The sequence below is a fragment of the Photinus pyralis genome, unplaced genomic scaffold (assembly GCF_008802855.1).
Source record: "Photinus pyralis isolate 1611_PpyrPB1 unplaced genomic scaffold, Ppyr1.3 Ppyr1.4_LG2, whole genome shotgun sequence".
In the NCBI taxonomy this organism is placed as follows: Eukaryota; Metazoa; Arthropoda; class Insecta; order Coleoptera; family Lampyridae; genus Photinus; species Photinus pyralis.
Window position 1 is genome coordinate 16423435 of NW_022170403.1, and position 15823 is coordinate 16439257.

At 35.4% G+C, this 15823-nt stretch overlaps 1 long non-coding RNA gene across 1 annotated transcript; it reads left to right on the forward strand.

The window, feature by feature from the left end:
• Positions 1-5553: 5553 nt before the first annotated feature.
• On the forward strand, positions 5554-5976 carry LOC116164852. The gene is made up of 2 exons (XR_004144013.1): positions 5554-5701; positions 5752-5976. It is a non-coding gene; the product is annotated as an uncharacterized LOC116164852 (long non-coding RNA).
• The last annotated feature ends 9847 nt before the right edge of the window (positions 5977-15823 follow it).

Genomic DNA, 15823 nt, shown 5'->3' on the forward strand with positions numbered 1-15823 from the left:
TTCGTATCTTGTTCTAATTTTAATGAATGTACGCAGGCCTGAAAATTTTTCACTTGAGAGATATTAATGTAAATCAAGTAAAAAGGTTTTCGCCCTAAGGCGAGTAGCTTTAGTGCATTTTTCATGCATTAATCAAGTTAGTAGTTCTCAAACTCAAAGCGCACTACGTTTTTCTTTCGTAGAAGCACTTACGGTTAACATTTCGAAAAAATGTCTATAGCGTTTGAATTGCGCAGTTTGCGCACATCTGTTTTTTACAATATGCGGTATGTTTGCCTTTACTACAACCATCTGTGCTGAAAAGTTCAACAAATACCTATAGATACGAAAGAAAACATTGTGCAGTCTGAGCATGCGCTCACCTAATGTTTACAATATGTAATTTGTTTACCTTTACTAGAAGCAGCTTTAGTTAAAATTACAAAAAAAACATCTCCATAAATAAGAAAGTTGGTATTTCGCAGTCTGTGCACGCGCACATTTGATTTTTACAATATGCGGTATGTTTGCCTTTACTAGAAGCCGCTGTGGTAAAAATTTCACAAAATATATTAGTAAATAAGAAACTTGATATTGCGCACCCTGCGCATGGGCACATTAATCGTCAAGATTTTTCTTGGCTTAGGTACCATAGGTATAAGCTACAGAATTCAAAAAGAACGAGCTAAAATATTGAAAACTGTAGCAATAGTTAAGGTCTCGGACGGACGGAGGAACGGACAGAAAACGTAGCTCCAATAGAGCCCCCTAATTTGTTGGCAAATGCACTGTGAGTTGGGGGGCATGATTGGTCCATTCCCGTAGTGAAGATCGTAAAAACTCCAAACTCCACGTTATAGTTGATTAAAGCTGGCGGTAGTAAAACGTAATTGTTGACGACTTTGTAATGGTTTCAGGTTTTTGGAAAACGAATTATACAGTGCAGGCGTCCACAGTGCCGGTCGGGAGCGAGGCGAAGCGGGTAGGGGGGTAGGTCTCCCCGGACTGCCATAAAGCGGCTACTCGGCGTCGATGGTAGGTGATCAGGCTTCGGCGCATGCAAAAACTCTGGCATCTGTCTGCCCCCACCATCATCTAACATGCATAATACAAATCAGGAACTTGCACCTGAAATAAGGAAAAAAATAAGGGAAGAAATGTCAAAGCTCGTACCATCTGATAAATCTTCTCCTCCGCGTAACCTCAAATGATAGTATGTAGTAACAATTACTTAATTCCTGAAAAAGACGATTAGACAGGAAATTAAAAGCCTATCAGGGGCCTATTTCATAAAGTAACTTTGCCATTTTTCTCTTGTCGCTTTTCAATTGCATCATTTTGAAAAGTGCAACGGTTTTATTTGATTAACAAACAACTAATTTTTTCGTTAAATTATATATGAAATTATCCTTACACGTATTTACTAGAAATATTTAGGACGAATTATGGACAAACCATACGGTTGAAAGCAATTACATTCGCGACAGTAGGGAAAATTTGTTAGGATTAAAGTTTTTAACTTGGAAATTCATTTATACTATGGCTGAGTACCACTAACTTTTCCAACTTGGACGTATATCAATCCCGATAGTTTTTTAGCTTTTATTGCCTGTGAGGATCTAGACAAAATCCAATCACGCTGTTTGAGAACATTTTAACCCTCTGAATTTAAATTTTTGCTTGCGAACCCAAGATGCAGTAAGTAGTAAAAATTAGCGGTTCCATTATGCTCATGCATGGCGTTAAATTAACACAAATAGACAAATCGTTAGCATATTTAAGTTTACTAGGTAGTGGTTACAACTAGCCACCCCAAGGGTGTAGTTTGCAGGGATAACAATCCGTTACATTCATTACTGCTTAGCTATAATTAAACGCATGTAGGCCATTTGGGTGCGTCGGGAGTATTTAAGGTGTTGTTGGTTACACCTTCGACAGTAATGTTTGTAGTATAGTTTTACGTTTTATATCTGACACAACAATTAGCCCTGTGATGTATCACTAACGTTAAACTTAACGTGCAGGTGCAGGTTATTTGTCAAAAACGTCATTTTGCCTAAATAACGCAAAATAACGTTTTTTTGGGTAGATAACCTGCAAGTTTGACGTTTTTGATGCATCACAGGGCTGAAATGATTACATACTGAATAACTGTGTAGGTACGAAGATACCAAAAATTACGGAGTTACATAACCACTTGGAATAACAGCAAATATAGCGCCAGTTTCAAAATTTGGTTTTGCGAATGCGCATTTCCAACTTTCTTATTTATGAAGGTATTTAAATGAAATTTGATACATAGCCACTTGGAATAAAAGCAAATGTAGCGCCATTTTCCAAATTTGGTTTTGTGTAGGATGTGCAGTGCCAACTTTCATATTTATGGAAGCAATTAAATGAAATTTCATAGTACATACCGGGTGGTGCCTAGCGCGACGCAGCATAAGGATTTCAATGGTAATTTCTTTGTAGTCAAATACTAGCTCCCCTAATTATTTTAGAGCAAAAGTCTAAATATGTTTCTTTTAGAGAAAAAAATACTGCATCTGTTCATACTATTAATTCAAAACCGTAGAAATCGACAAAATAAAAAGGTTCATTTTACAATAAATCAAATATGCCTTGGAATTTCCTAAAAAAACAGCGATCACGTTTCATTATTTGCCTTTGACGTTTATTAAATTTATACTTGTTTATAAATTAGTTAAAGAACTGCAAGTGCAATAACGTTCAAAATGTCCCTCAAAACCATCAGGAAAATGACAATACATTCAACGTTTTGATTGCAGTAACGGAAAATCCGAATATAAGTTTAAGAACAAATTTTCTTCAAATCAGTTTTTTTTCCTCGATTAAGTAGATACTTTGGTTCGGAAAATGATAAACAAATCGTATCTGATGCAGATGCAGCATACATTCTCTAAAAAAACATTACCCTAAGATGCCTTTTACTGCATGGGTAGAATTAAATATGAAAATCGTTCCACGTCAAACAACGATAACTTAGATGCGAATACAAATTCACAAATAAATGATGATAATTGATAAAAAAACTTCACCTTCACTTTAGTTACCTTTTTTGTATCGGCCGACAGGAAAAGAGGGGCTCATTTTTTAAAGTAAACCATATGGGCATTTCTCATCATTACAGCCTCAAGAATTGGATTGCGTCAGCTTTTGTCATCCTCAATCAATCAATGTAGCGGTGATACTGTAAATCCACAAGAAAGGAAGCTTGTAAAAAACGTTATACATTAGGCTAATCGAATGTCTTGGCCGTTGTTCGTTGCATTTTCCGTTATGCGTAATCATCCAATGTCGGATTTAAAATAAACTTTTATCCCAACCCTTATACCAAATTAGCGTTGTGTTAACATGTTTCTCTACGATTAACTTTGAAAATACGTACAGAAGGTAATAATAATCTTGCTTTCACAAGGTCATTAACCGCAGTTGAAAGTTTACGAGTCCTTAAAGTTTCAGTAAGGAGAACGATGAAACATAGTAAGATGCAGTAAAGCAAATTTACCTAGTATTGTAAACCTTTAATGTTGTTCTATATAGGCGACGCGATAAGATCAAAAGCTTTATTCGCGTATAAGGGTTAGTTCTTACAACGACGGGGGGTTCGCAGCTTTCATCCCGTTTGATTTTAAGTAAATTACGAACATAATGCGCGTTAGGTTAAACTTTATAACGGCTAATGTGATTACATCTGTCTTGATTTTCTCATATAATTACGCTTGCGTCTTAATTGACATAACTTGACGTAAGATAATAATTAATCTACGTAATAATGTTGTACGCTTTATCGTCATTATTATGTGTTTTCATTAAAATTAACGTTTATATAGTTCATTTTTCTTGCTTGCTAACTCATACATTACCCTACCACAGCCAGATGCGGATTAGCCTTAGGATATAATAATTTGTGTGATCCTCTTCGTCAGTTGTCAGTTGAGGCTCAAGAGTTTGCACCTAAGATTACCCAAGGTTAGTGCCATAGACTAGAAAGTCTTTTTGAAAATATAAATATTTTATTTATTTATTTATTGTCCCTCTAAGGGATGGATGGGGAACCATAAACCGGACCGTGAAATGTATCTATCGGCCCACTCGGCAGGTTCGAGGGGGGGGGGGGGACTGTTCTTCCGAAATTAAACAGTGTTTCTTGTAAAACAAATTGAAACTTGAAAATTTCGTATAATCGATTGCGTTGAATTGTAAGTAAAAGAAAAAATAAAAATTGAGTAGTTGAGGCGATTATTGAGAGTCGTGTAGGTAGTTTGGGACTAATGTACCAGTGCGCCAATTTAGATTGGCGCACGTGCGCCAATGTGTCAAAATGTGACACTTGTGTCTAAATGACGGCTGTTTATAAAACTGAAAACGGCAACTAAATTTAAGTATTTGATAACGAAATTACAAAAAAGTATTCAGACTCCCATTAATAATTGAAATCTGAAAATGTGTATACTAAATAGTTTTCCATGATCTATCGAAAGAAAATATTATCATCATTGTGTCACTTCCAGCTTTACCGACTTTCTTATTTTAAATAGAACACCCTACATTGTATTTCCGGCATCTATACATGAAGATCTACGTCGCTTGATACCACATTTCCTTACACCCAGCATCAAAGGTTTTCAAGCTATTCAAGATTTTTCAAAATTTCTGTTTAAGTCGTTATGCCCCAGTTGCATCAACAAAATTAAACCTTGCCGAACTTAAAATCTATGGCAACGATTATTAATACAAACGTTGCTATGGTATTTAAGTTATGGTTAACTTTAAGGGATACTTAATTTTGATGATGCAATTGGCCCTATACGGTTAGGGGTTGATATTATTGATATTTTATGTGATTCTATGTAATAGTACATTATATAATAATAATAATAATAGTCGTTTATTATATACCAAAATAGAGAAGCCTAGTATTATTGCCTGAGCACGAAGATTAAACCAAGAAGCGCTTGCTTTCTAAAAAATTTATGAGTGACCAATTGATAGTACGCGAAAATTCCTCCAGAATAGAGAAATTTAAACTAGTTTTATCCAGAATTTTTTAATTAGATATGCTTCAAGTTTGAGGTGTCAGGCATGGAGTGTACCGCTAAACACATGCTCGAACCGTGGTACAATTTTTAAACAGGACACGATGGGACAAGCTCATAAACTATTAGAGGGAGTAAATTATACTTAATTGAAGCATGCTCATCGTAAGCCTTCAATCTCACAATCTTACTGATGAAAATTGTTAAAAAGACGCATGACCTATCAGAACAGAACAGAAGTGTAAACTTTTGTATGTATTCTAGAAATCTCTTCATTATGTATTTTCGACGTAGTTTTTCGCAGAAAAGTAGCATCCGTCGTTGGTCATCAAGCATGTGCTTATTCAATGACTATACTATCATTTGAGAATTAGTCACTTAGCGAGTTTTGCGATAATATATGAGTCATTGTGCATAATGAGACAGGTATTTATCGAAATAGGGTACTACAAGCTACAGCTACACTAATTGAACCGATAACATTATATTTAAGTATAAAGGCATAGTTATACGATATAAGTGGATCCATGCGGAGTTCGCGTTTAGTTTTATTTAAAACATGGAGTGGAGTAGAACAAGCGTAGTAATCATTTTCATACTTATTTTAAGGGCGTCACTTGTATCAACTCGTCCCGCCAGCAATAACAACAGTGACCAATTATGTAGGTAACCATTAATAGGAAGATCTGTTTGTACTTTGGTTTGTTTTCAGTTAAACAAATGGAACCCACCATACGTAAGTCCGTGGCGATGCTTGACACTGCGGTAACTGGTAACAAGGATGCGCAAGCCATTTTATCCAAATTGATACAAGCAAGTAATAGCATGGCGGATGCTGCGAATTTAGCCATGCGTAAGATACAATGAACATAGCTTGTATATCTACGCATGCAGGTGCATATAAATTGATTGTAGTAATAAAAAGCCCAAATATAAAGGTAAATTTGTGTGTAACAGAGTACCACTCGCATTCCCACTCGCATTCATGAAAGCGATCAGACAATCGTTATTATAAAAGTAGAGTATTTTTTAACCCATAACAATGATGTACTGAAGTACTTGACATTTACTGAGATCAAAAAATGAATTTAGGTAATTTACTTCGAGTACTAAAGAAATGATTTGAATTTTCGGGTATTTGGCTTGCTACATGTAATAAGCACAATAATCAAAAATGTCCACAGGAACTATGTTTATATCATTAGGCTTGTATTTGGTTAAAATGATTGATGGCATTTGTTTTTTTCACGATAATGAACGCCATATTTCTTGTAAACAGTATTAAAATTATTCAAGTCCATTACTAAAATGAGCGCTTTGGTAAAACTACATTTTGTAAAGTTGTGGATATTTTTGGTCGTTGTAAGCGTCTATAAGCAACCGCATTTAAAACTGTAGTGCCTAAATTTGAGTCAACTGGTTGAGCACACAACATTACATCGAGTGAAGATATGCGTACTGGCGATCAACTAAAAATATGCGGTAATAAACCAATCCGTTTCGACAGCAAGTGTTACACCTTATGACGATATTTCAATTAGTTGACATTAACACTCGTCCCGATTAACAGTAGCGGACGGTTAAAAGTACGTTTCTCAGAGTTGGGTGACTCATTCGGACAGCGTCTTGTGCGATAAATAATATTTTATGCAAAATTAACACAGTGCAAAATTTGGCATTTTTATTTTTATTTATTTTTTATTTTATTGTCTTTATTTTTTAATGGGCGGAGTGTTAGCTAATTACGATCTCGACTATTACTTCCTCGGATTTAACGCCGGTTTATTGTTCGGAGTCGCAATACCCAGGTACATTTTTGTTTTATATTAATTATGGACTCAGTTGTACCATACAGAAGCGATCTATTTCCATATTACCAAAGGAAGCAGCATTTATTTTGATATTCCTGAAGAAATCGGTATACAGGGTGGTGCCTAGCGCAACGCAGCATAGGGATTTCAATGGTAATTTCTTTATAGTCAATTACTAGCTCCCCTAATTATTTTAGAGCAAAAGTCTAAATAAGTTTTTTTAGAGAAAAAAATACTGCATCTGTTCATACTTTTAGTTATAATTTTTCATTTTTCAAAACCGTACAAATCGACAAAATAAAATATTACATTTTTATAAATCAGTGGTGCTTTGGAATCTTTTAACAAACTACAAGCGCATCGCATCTAAGTTATCGTTGTTTGACGTCGAACGATTTTCATATTTAATTCTGTTACAACTAACCGACGCAATAAAAGGCATCTTAGGGTAATGTTTTTTTTAGAGAATGTATGCTGCCTCTGCATCAGATACTATTTGTTTATCATTTTACGGAATCAGAGTACCTACATAATCGAAGAAAAAAACTGATTTGAAGAAGATCTGTTCCTAAACTTATATTCGGATTTTCGCTACTGCAGCCAAAACGTTGAATGTATTGTGGTTTTCCTGATGGTTTTGACGGACATTTGGACGTTATTACACTTGCAGTTCTTTAACAAATTTATAAACACGTATAAATTTAATATACGTCAAAGGCAAATAATGAAACGTGATCGCTGTTTTTTTAGGTAATTCCAAGGAATATTTGATTAATTGTAAAATGAACCTTTTTATTTTGTCGATTTCTACGGTTTTGAAAAATGGAAAATTATAACTAAAAGTGTGAACAGATGCAGGATTTTTTTCTCTAAAAAAACGTATTTAGACTTTTGCTCTAAAATAATATTAGGGGAGCTACTAATTGACTATAAAGAAATTACCATTGAAATCCCTATGCTGCGTCGCGCTAGGCACCACCCGGTATGAGAAGTATGTGCATGAAACAGATTTTGCATTGTATCTATTGCTAAGGACCAAATGCAAACAAAGCATTTGGGTTATTTTCTTCCATTGATTGGGAGTTTTGGATTTAATTTCAGTAATACCATTCTTTACATCTGAAGAAGAATTGAAATTGATCACCTTTGTTTTTATTAATATATTAAATCAACTAAGTTGACATTGTGTATTCAATGAATCTAATCAAACCAGAGCAAGAACCCGAGTATTAGATTTTGAATTTCAGATTTTAAGAGGAGATAAGAGGCACCACTTCCGCAAGGTAAGGGGTATAAAAAACATTTTTATTACAGACTTAGCCGTGGGCAAATTAAAAACGTAATTGTCACATTACAATTTTTGCCAGCGCCGTAGATGTTCACGTTTATTTGTGTGGTTAATGTAACTAAGCCGTTACAGGACACTTAAATGCATCCAAAAAACCCATTTTGTTAAAGAATGTGTAGGTACCATGTGTACATACCTAAATCAAAACTTGTGAATACCATAGTATTAATGGGTGAATATTTTACAAATGGGATAGGTACACACGTATACAATTTCCTTATTGTATCCCTTACAATGGACTACATCAATTTACTGGCATTAGAGAATTTAGATAACTAAATAACCAATAACGTCTATTAACAAAGCCAACTTTTTTTTAAACATTTTATTTGGAGTTGGACATTTTGAATGCAAAATTGTTCATAAATGTTATAATATCCACAAAAAAAGAATGCAAGTGGTTTAAGAAGTGTACCTACGTTGGCGTGAGAAGACTAAATAAACGATAACTAAAGGATACCACTGTTTAACAGCACCCGCCAACTTGTGGAAACCAGGATTAAAGTGATGAATGTATTTAATATTTCGTGTTTGTGTTGAATGAAGTTTCATTTATTATACCTTTTGTATGTGTACTCGTGCTTAACTCAAAGATTGCACTAAAATAAGCACCAAATGTTCGAGTGTCATTGACCAGTAGCTGTTGTTTAAATTGCCTAAAATTCGATATAACATTTATAATGCTTTGATGTAGCCCATTTAAAGGGATACATAGGGAAATTGTACGTATGAAGCATTGAATAATTTATCCAATGGTTAAAGGAATCTCGATGTTTATATTGATGGTGCAAATTAAATGCGTGATGGATCTAAAGATAAACTTCAATATCATTTCGGTATACATTCAAACAAACCTGAAGGGGAAATAAACGAGGTGAATGAATTTTCATATAATACTATCAATAAAGCCGCCTCAATCATTTTTGATAAAAAAGATTTTAATGTGCCTGCAGAAAAGTGGCAAACAATAATCCCGGCAGAGTAAATCTATAATACTCGTGCGTATTGGGTCTTGGAAAGTAGACCGTTAGTGTATCTGAGGTGTTACGGAGCAACAGAAGCTTTAATGCGTCTTTAAATTAAACAAGTATAAATTGTGCACAACTCCTGTGCAGATAAAGCGCATTTTTTTAAACCGAAATAGCTTTTGTTTTGACATCACCAATGGATATATTTCTTGCAGACTTCTCGATCGCCCTTTGTGAGTACCCTCTTCCGACAATCCGTTCTTGAGGTATACGTATAAGGGAATATACTCGATTCCGATAAGAGGTCGAGGAGGAGGGCTATGGTTGGTAGAAATTAATTCCTTTCGTTGAGATAGAACTAGTTCCCCCCCCCCCTCCAACCCGTTCTTTGATAAGAGGACAGAAAAAAGGGCAGTAGTTGGGAGAAAACGGTTTCTTTCGTTGAGACCTTTAATTAGAATACAATGAGAGATAACATTAATTTTTAACCCCCGTCGCTCACTGATCTCGAAAAAGAGTCGCACGGGAAAGTTATAGTTTGTACAAACCAATTTCTTTCGATGAGCCCTTTCATTAGAATGCCATGTGTTTAGCCTCCCCCTCCATTTTCTAACGTTTAACTTGGTACCACTAAAGCGTATGCAAAATCTGAGACCAATTGGTTGTCTTATGTAAAAGTTATAGTTTGTACAAACCAATTTCTTTCGATGAGCCCTTTCATTAGAATGCCATGATGGCCGTCTGACACACCTTCAAGGTATAGGCTACCTAGTGCAAAAAATTCCAGGACTCTAGGACCATTCCCCTAGAAGTAGTTCAAAACGGCAGAAGTGAGTCCAGACTGACCAACGGACGGACAAAACGCAAACAATAGCACATTTTTTTTAATTCTTAAAAAATGCGCTAAAAAACCCGTACGAGTATGCTTTACCGCAGATGTTAGATACTACCTACATTGTGATACTTACTTTCAGGTTAAAAATTTCACAGTCCCATTTAATTACATGGTAGAGTTTTAATTAGCTTGGTTCCTGTCCATTTCACTTTGATTTGTTCGGCATATATATTCATTTAGGGAATGCTGACGCGAATTCAGGGACAATATCTGATCTGAGATAATCTGCAGCGCTTGGAACAGAGATAGCGATATTGGGCCAATGGGCCAATTAGGTATGTTAACTTATCTATTCTTAAATCAATCAAGTCTTTAATTTGTGCGTACCTAATTCCTCTTCAAGGGATTTTACCAATATTAATTTTCTTTATTTTATAGCAGATGTTAAATTGACATTTTGATAGGTTTGAATGTAGGCTAAGCCGATCTTTAACCGTGAGGGTAGATACAGTGATCACTTTAACCGCAAGACTAGATAAAATGAGACATATGATTATGCATTCTTATTTCAAATGGGACGCGCAGCACGACATAAAATGACGTTCAGAACATATAACAATGCTGTTTCTATAGAAACGACCGCGATGGCAGAACCTAAGCTTGCCATATTTGACTGCTAAATTAAATTCAGAATTGTCAGAAGGTTTACACACGACGACAAAGGGAATCTAACAATCTCCTGAAAGTTAATTCACTCAATGGTTAAAATATTCCTTTATCGTCTTATATAATAAAGCTAAAACTACTTTAACAACTACTACTTTTGTCTCTAAAAAGGGTGATTAAATGTTGATACTCGTAGTTTATCAACTTTTGGGAATTGTATTAATTTAAAATAAATTATTGGATTATTTCGTTGCGGGAAATTACACCTATTTTATTTTACTGCGTTCCTTCAATACTTCCCAGTTTCATACGAGGAAGGTTCAACAATTTATAGAAACTGGATGGCCCACAATTAAATGGTGAGTTGCGACGAAGCGGACGAAGATTTTATGTGGCTCTACGAATTAGCGACTGTGAAGTATCTGATTTCCTGAACTTGCCATTTTTCGTTTTGACTGTTTTGAGAATAAGCAGTACCATCTTAATTCATCATTTAAGTGACGTTCTCAAAGCTGACACCAGTTATCGTGATACTTTAGAAAAGTATACCACCGACGTTGATTTACCTTCAGAAGAAGAATATCGTAAGGTTGAATTTTTGAAAACCGAAGAAGATTCAAATAACTTCAAATAATAAGAAAGTATTGGGAACTACCTCACTTTCTAAGCAGCATTAGATTCGGTTGCAAAATACATAACCTTGCCACCATTGAACAGGGTTCGTATCTCTTATTGTTTTTGAGATCCAATGATTACCCTCGTATTTTGGCCATAATGCAAACTTCCTTTGCACTTAAATCCCTTACATAATTACCGGACACTGGCCACAGCATTATGTGAATATGCCACTCTTGACCTTTTTGCTGTTCATTTAATACGTAATCTTCTTAAACTCTAATAGGCAAGTTCAAATACTTTGCGCTTCCATTTGAACAAGCTTTCCACTGTTTAAAATTGTAATTATGAAACAATTACATTTGCTCTTTTCATTAAAGACAATACCTATACAGCATAATGCCAAAGTCGATTCATACAAACACGTGTAATTACGAACGCTTTGTTATATTACAAAACTCTCTTGTAAAAGCATTAAAACAAGAATGTTAACTTGATACCTTACCAACCCAAAAGCTTGAATTTGACCCACTTGTTTGGCAGTATTCCAGCGACCGTCGTTATATGTTTGTTCGCGCTCGAACTGCAACAAAACTTTACTCGCATGCACCATTATCACTGCTTTCGGGCAATGAGTAAGAAAGCAAGTTTTCATAAATGACATGAAAAATTGTAACTTTTAAATTAAAGTTTGAAACTTTAAAATTGGGGATCGCAAATAAAAACCATTACATATATAGATGATTTAACAACTGTCAATTTATCTCTTTATTATATCCATTCAAGCTCTAAAAGTGTAAACTTTTCTTATAAACTTTCTTGCTTTGTCAATTTTCCTTTATATGGTAAATAAATACTGCTGTTGAGAACCTTATATTTTATTAACAATCACAGCATATTAGTTCCGACCAATAGGTACACAATTTCGGTTAGCGCCCAAACCATGAAAGTGTATTATACAGTGCACAATGTTGGGTTGAATTTAGGGTTGAAATTACCATTTCAGCGCATTTTTGGAGAAAAATACGCTAGTATATTCGTTATGGCTGGCTGGCTGTCCGACTGAGATCTCAGCAATTACAATAGCTAGAGCAATACAATAAAATCGAAGTGGAAAACGCACAAGGATGCAAAGCTACCCCCTTTTTCCTACTTCGATTGTTGAACTATTAAAATATTTGAAATTTAATTACAGCTAATAATACATCGCTACACCTAAAATTGCCTAGTACACCGAAATAAACCAATTTAGACAACGAGGGACAAGGTCCCCTCCGGTGGACGAAAATTGACCAACATTTAACCAGTTGTAGTCCCCTGACTATTGTCTACCTATTACTGAAAACAGAATTGGAAATTTCCAAACCGTTATCATGTACATACACTGGCAAACGGACGGGTGGTAACGTCCCGTTGTTTCGTTGAATGTACCTACTCTTGCCAATTTAACCTATTTCGTAACTTTAACAATATATTAAAGGCGTTCTTCGTAAGAACACGCTGTGTATGAAACCAAGTATAGGTACAATTCATTTGAAAGAGTTTCGTAGGAACCCCAATTCAAACATTTCAACAAATTTGGAGGAAAGGTATGGGAAAAAAATCAATAAAGTATTAGCGATTTGTTCGTCTTCTTCGCCAAGAGTCTGATAAGCATAAGCATATTAAAAACCAATCATCTAAAATAACCTTATGTTTTTAATTTAATTAAATAAATAACTGGGGAAGCAAGGGGTAAAAGACACCGTAATGAACATAAAATACTACATTATTAATCGGATTACATTTACGTTGTTATTACACACCTTTGAATTCCTGGTGGACTAACGAGGAAACCCTCTTGTGTAATGTGTATACGAACTAATGCACAAAGCAATAATTACTTTTTAAGTCTTCAACAAGAAATGCCCTCTTAAATGGTTTTCAGAACTTAAATGACTCATTTGGGAATTTACCGTTTCGACTAAGAGGGTACTCTGTATTTTTGGGTTTCCTATCTCTTTGAGATATTTTAATAATTCGTGAGTTTAGGTATTGGTCACCATGTATTGACAGGAAAAATAGAATGTTGCAATCTCAAGTAGCACTTCAAATACGTGAAATGCAAAAGGTATTAAAAATGAACAGGGTGGATACGTTTCATGAAAGTAATTAATTAAGGTAATTTTCCAACAGCCCATTACTTCAATACATCCGAAAGAGTAATAGAAAAGACTTTTATGGGCGAAACAGCTTACGTTTAATTTCCAGGAAATTTTGTTAATTCCTTAAAAATTTAAATTAAGTGTGTTTTGTAAGCGAGACACGGTTTTTGTTTGAGTTAAAATGCTTAAATTACATGTATCCATTTTTTCTACACTTTTAAGGACTTCTTAAGACTGAAGTTTGCGGGAATGGAGTTACACATCTCAATTTGAAGAGATCAATTCCAATCCATATTTTAGAATTGTCATATAGGTATAGCAAAAAATTGATGCGTGTAATTCAACTTTTATATTGGATCAAATATCTTTACTATTTGGTGTAATATCATATTTTTGAGACCGGCCGTTGAATTAAAACAATTTGTAGTAAATATTAAAACCTACAAGAGTTATTTAATAAACCGAAACCTACTTGTCGAAGAACCTCCGTAACAGTTTGAAGGCGACTTCATGGGTGGCTCCACCTATTGATGGAATTTAACAACGCACTTTTTCCGCATAGAGATGACAGTGCATTTTTTCTCCCTTGATTTTTGGGTGTCCATTTTCATGTCCTTTTTCTTCGTAAGCCGTGTCCAAGTACACTTCGATTAAAAAATCAGCTGAAAGCGTCAGGTAAAACGCATGGATTTCTAATTGCCATCTTCCGAATGTATATTGATCTCTGGCGATTGAATTCATAATGTGGGAATTTCGAAGTGTTTAGTTTGGACGGGATTTGCCTGTGCTCCTAGTGCGTTTACCATTTAGATGTTTCGGCTGTAATTTGTTGTAGTGTAATTTCCATCGACAATCGTGGCTTCATCTACGATTAGCCCTCTTATTTATGAGGGAGGTAAATTTTATCACCAAAGAAGAGGGGTTACCTTTGATTTCTTTTAGGGTTCAAGTTCCAGGCACGTTTTATAGTCCAGGCCCCAGAGGGTTTGACCTTGCAAATTTCTGAGACAAAGAACCATGATGCAGGGTTTATGTTTTTGGGGTCGCTGAATCCGAATTTGACATTTGCACAAAAATCCGGATGACGCGGAGCCGCCATCTTTTTTCGACAAAACGCGAAATAACTCCTTTGGTATCGGTTTTTTGGCGAAGAAACATTAGTAATAAATTAAAGTACATAAAATTTCTTTCGAGATGAGCCCTTGTTGATGAAAATCGGATAAAAACTAACGCCACTACAGTGCGACGAAATTCGGATTAAAAATGACATTTCGCAATTTTCAAAATTTCGCGCGCAAAAAACCGAACTAACGTCATTCACGAGCAGTAAGCTCTCCGAATGTGAGGAACTTTTGAAGAACATCCAATTGAATCCCAAATCCCAAATCATCGACGTAAGATTGCTTCTTTTAGTGTGGTTTTTTGATTTTTTATATCCTTATTGGCTGTTTCGTCAGAAACTCGGCACTCGTTATTCAAATGCATAATTGGGCAGCATTTAACGAAAGAGAACCAACTTTTTTGCTACATTTCAAAACCATATGTATCTCCATCGAACAGTTCAACCAGGATACGTGGTTTTGGAACGTAGCCAAAAATTTTTTGTTTTTCGCGAATTGCCATCAAATTTTGCTGTCGGATTTTCCTGTTGATAGAACATAACGTCCTGCTGTCCAGCTTTTGGAATACTTATGGCCAGGGCTGCAGTCGAGGGTATACGGCGTATACCTTCTGGTTGTGTTCGAAGGATTAGCGTATGCCTTCTTAGAAAAAGAAAGATAGAATGTACACATTAATAAATAGAACAAAATGTATATCACAAAAATCTCATTTTTGTGGCACCCCAAAATGCAATTGCAGCAAATACCTACAAATACCACACGATAAATTATACAGCCGTTTTTATAGAGTAAACCTTCTGATCATTTCGATGCGTGCACAGTATATCCTCTGCTAATTTTACGACTGCAGCCCTGCTTATGGCCGTTTGCACCGAACTTAGCTTAAGGGTAGCTTTAAAATCCATGCCAACCAATGGGTCGTATGAATAAAAGTAAGCAAATGCTTATACTTGCAAAATTCAAAGTAAATACTCGTAACTGCCCCTTCATACTGGTCTGTTTAGGATGGTTTAGCAGCGCTGCACTGCGTCCTGTCCTTCTGCTTAGAAGGGCTGCTAAGTCGCCCCGTGCGAAGGAGCACTTACGAGTATTTACTTTGAATTTTGCAAGTATAAGCATTTGCTTACTTTTATTCATACGACCCATTGTCTCAATAATCGTTTTTGTGGATTTTAAGCAACGCTTAAGCTAAGCTCAGCTTTTATTTGTCGGTGCAATGGCCATTAGTTTTGTTTTTCCTTTTTTCCAGTGCGTTTTCGGTGATTGAGCGTTCAAT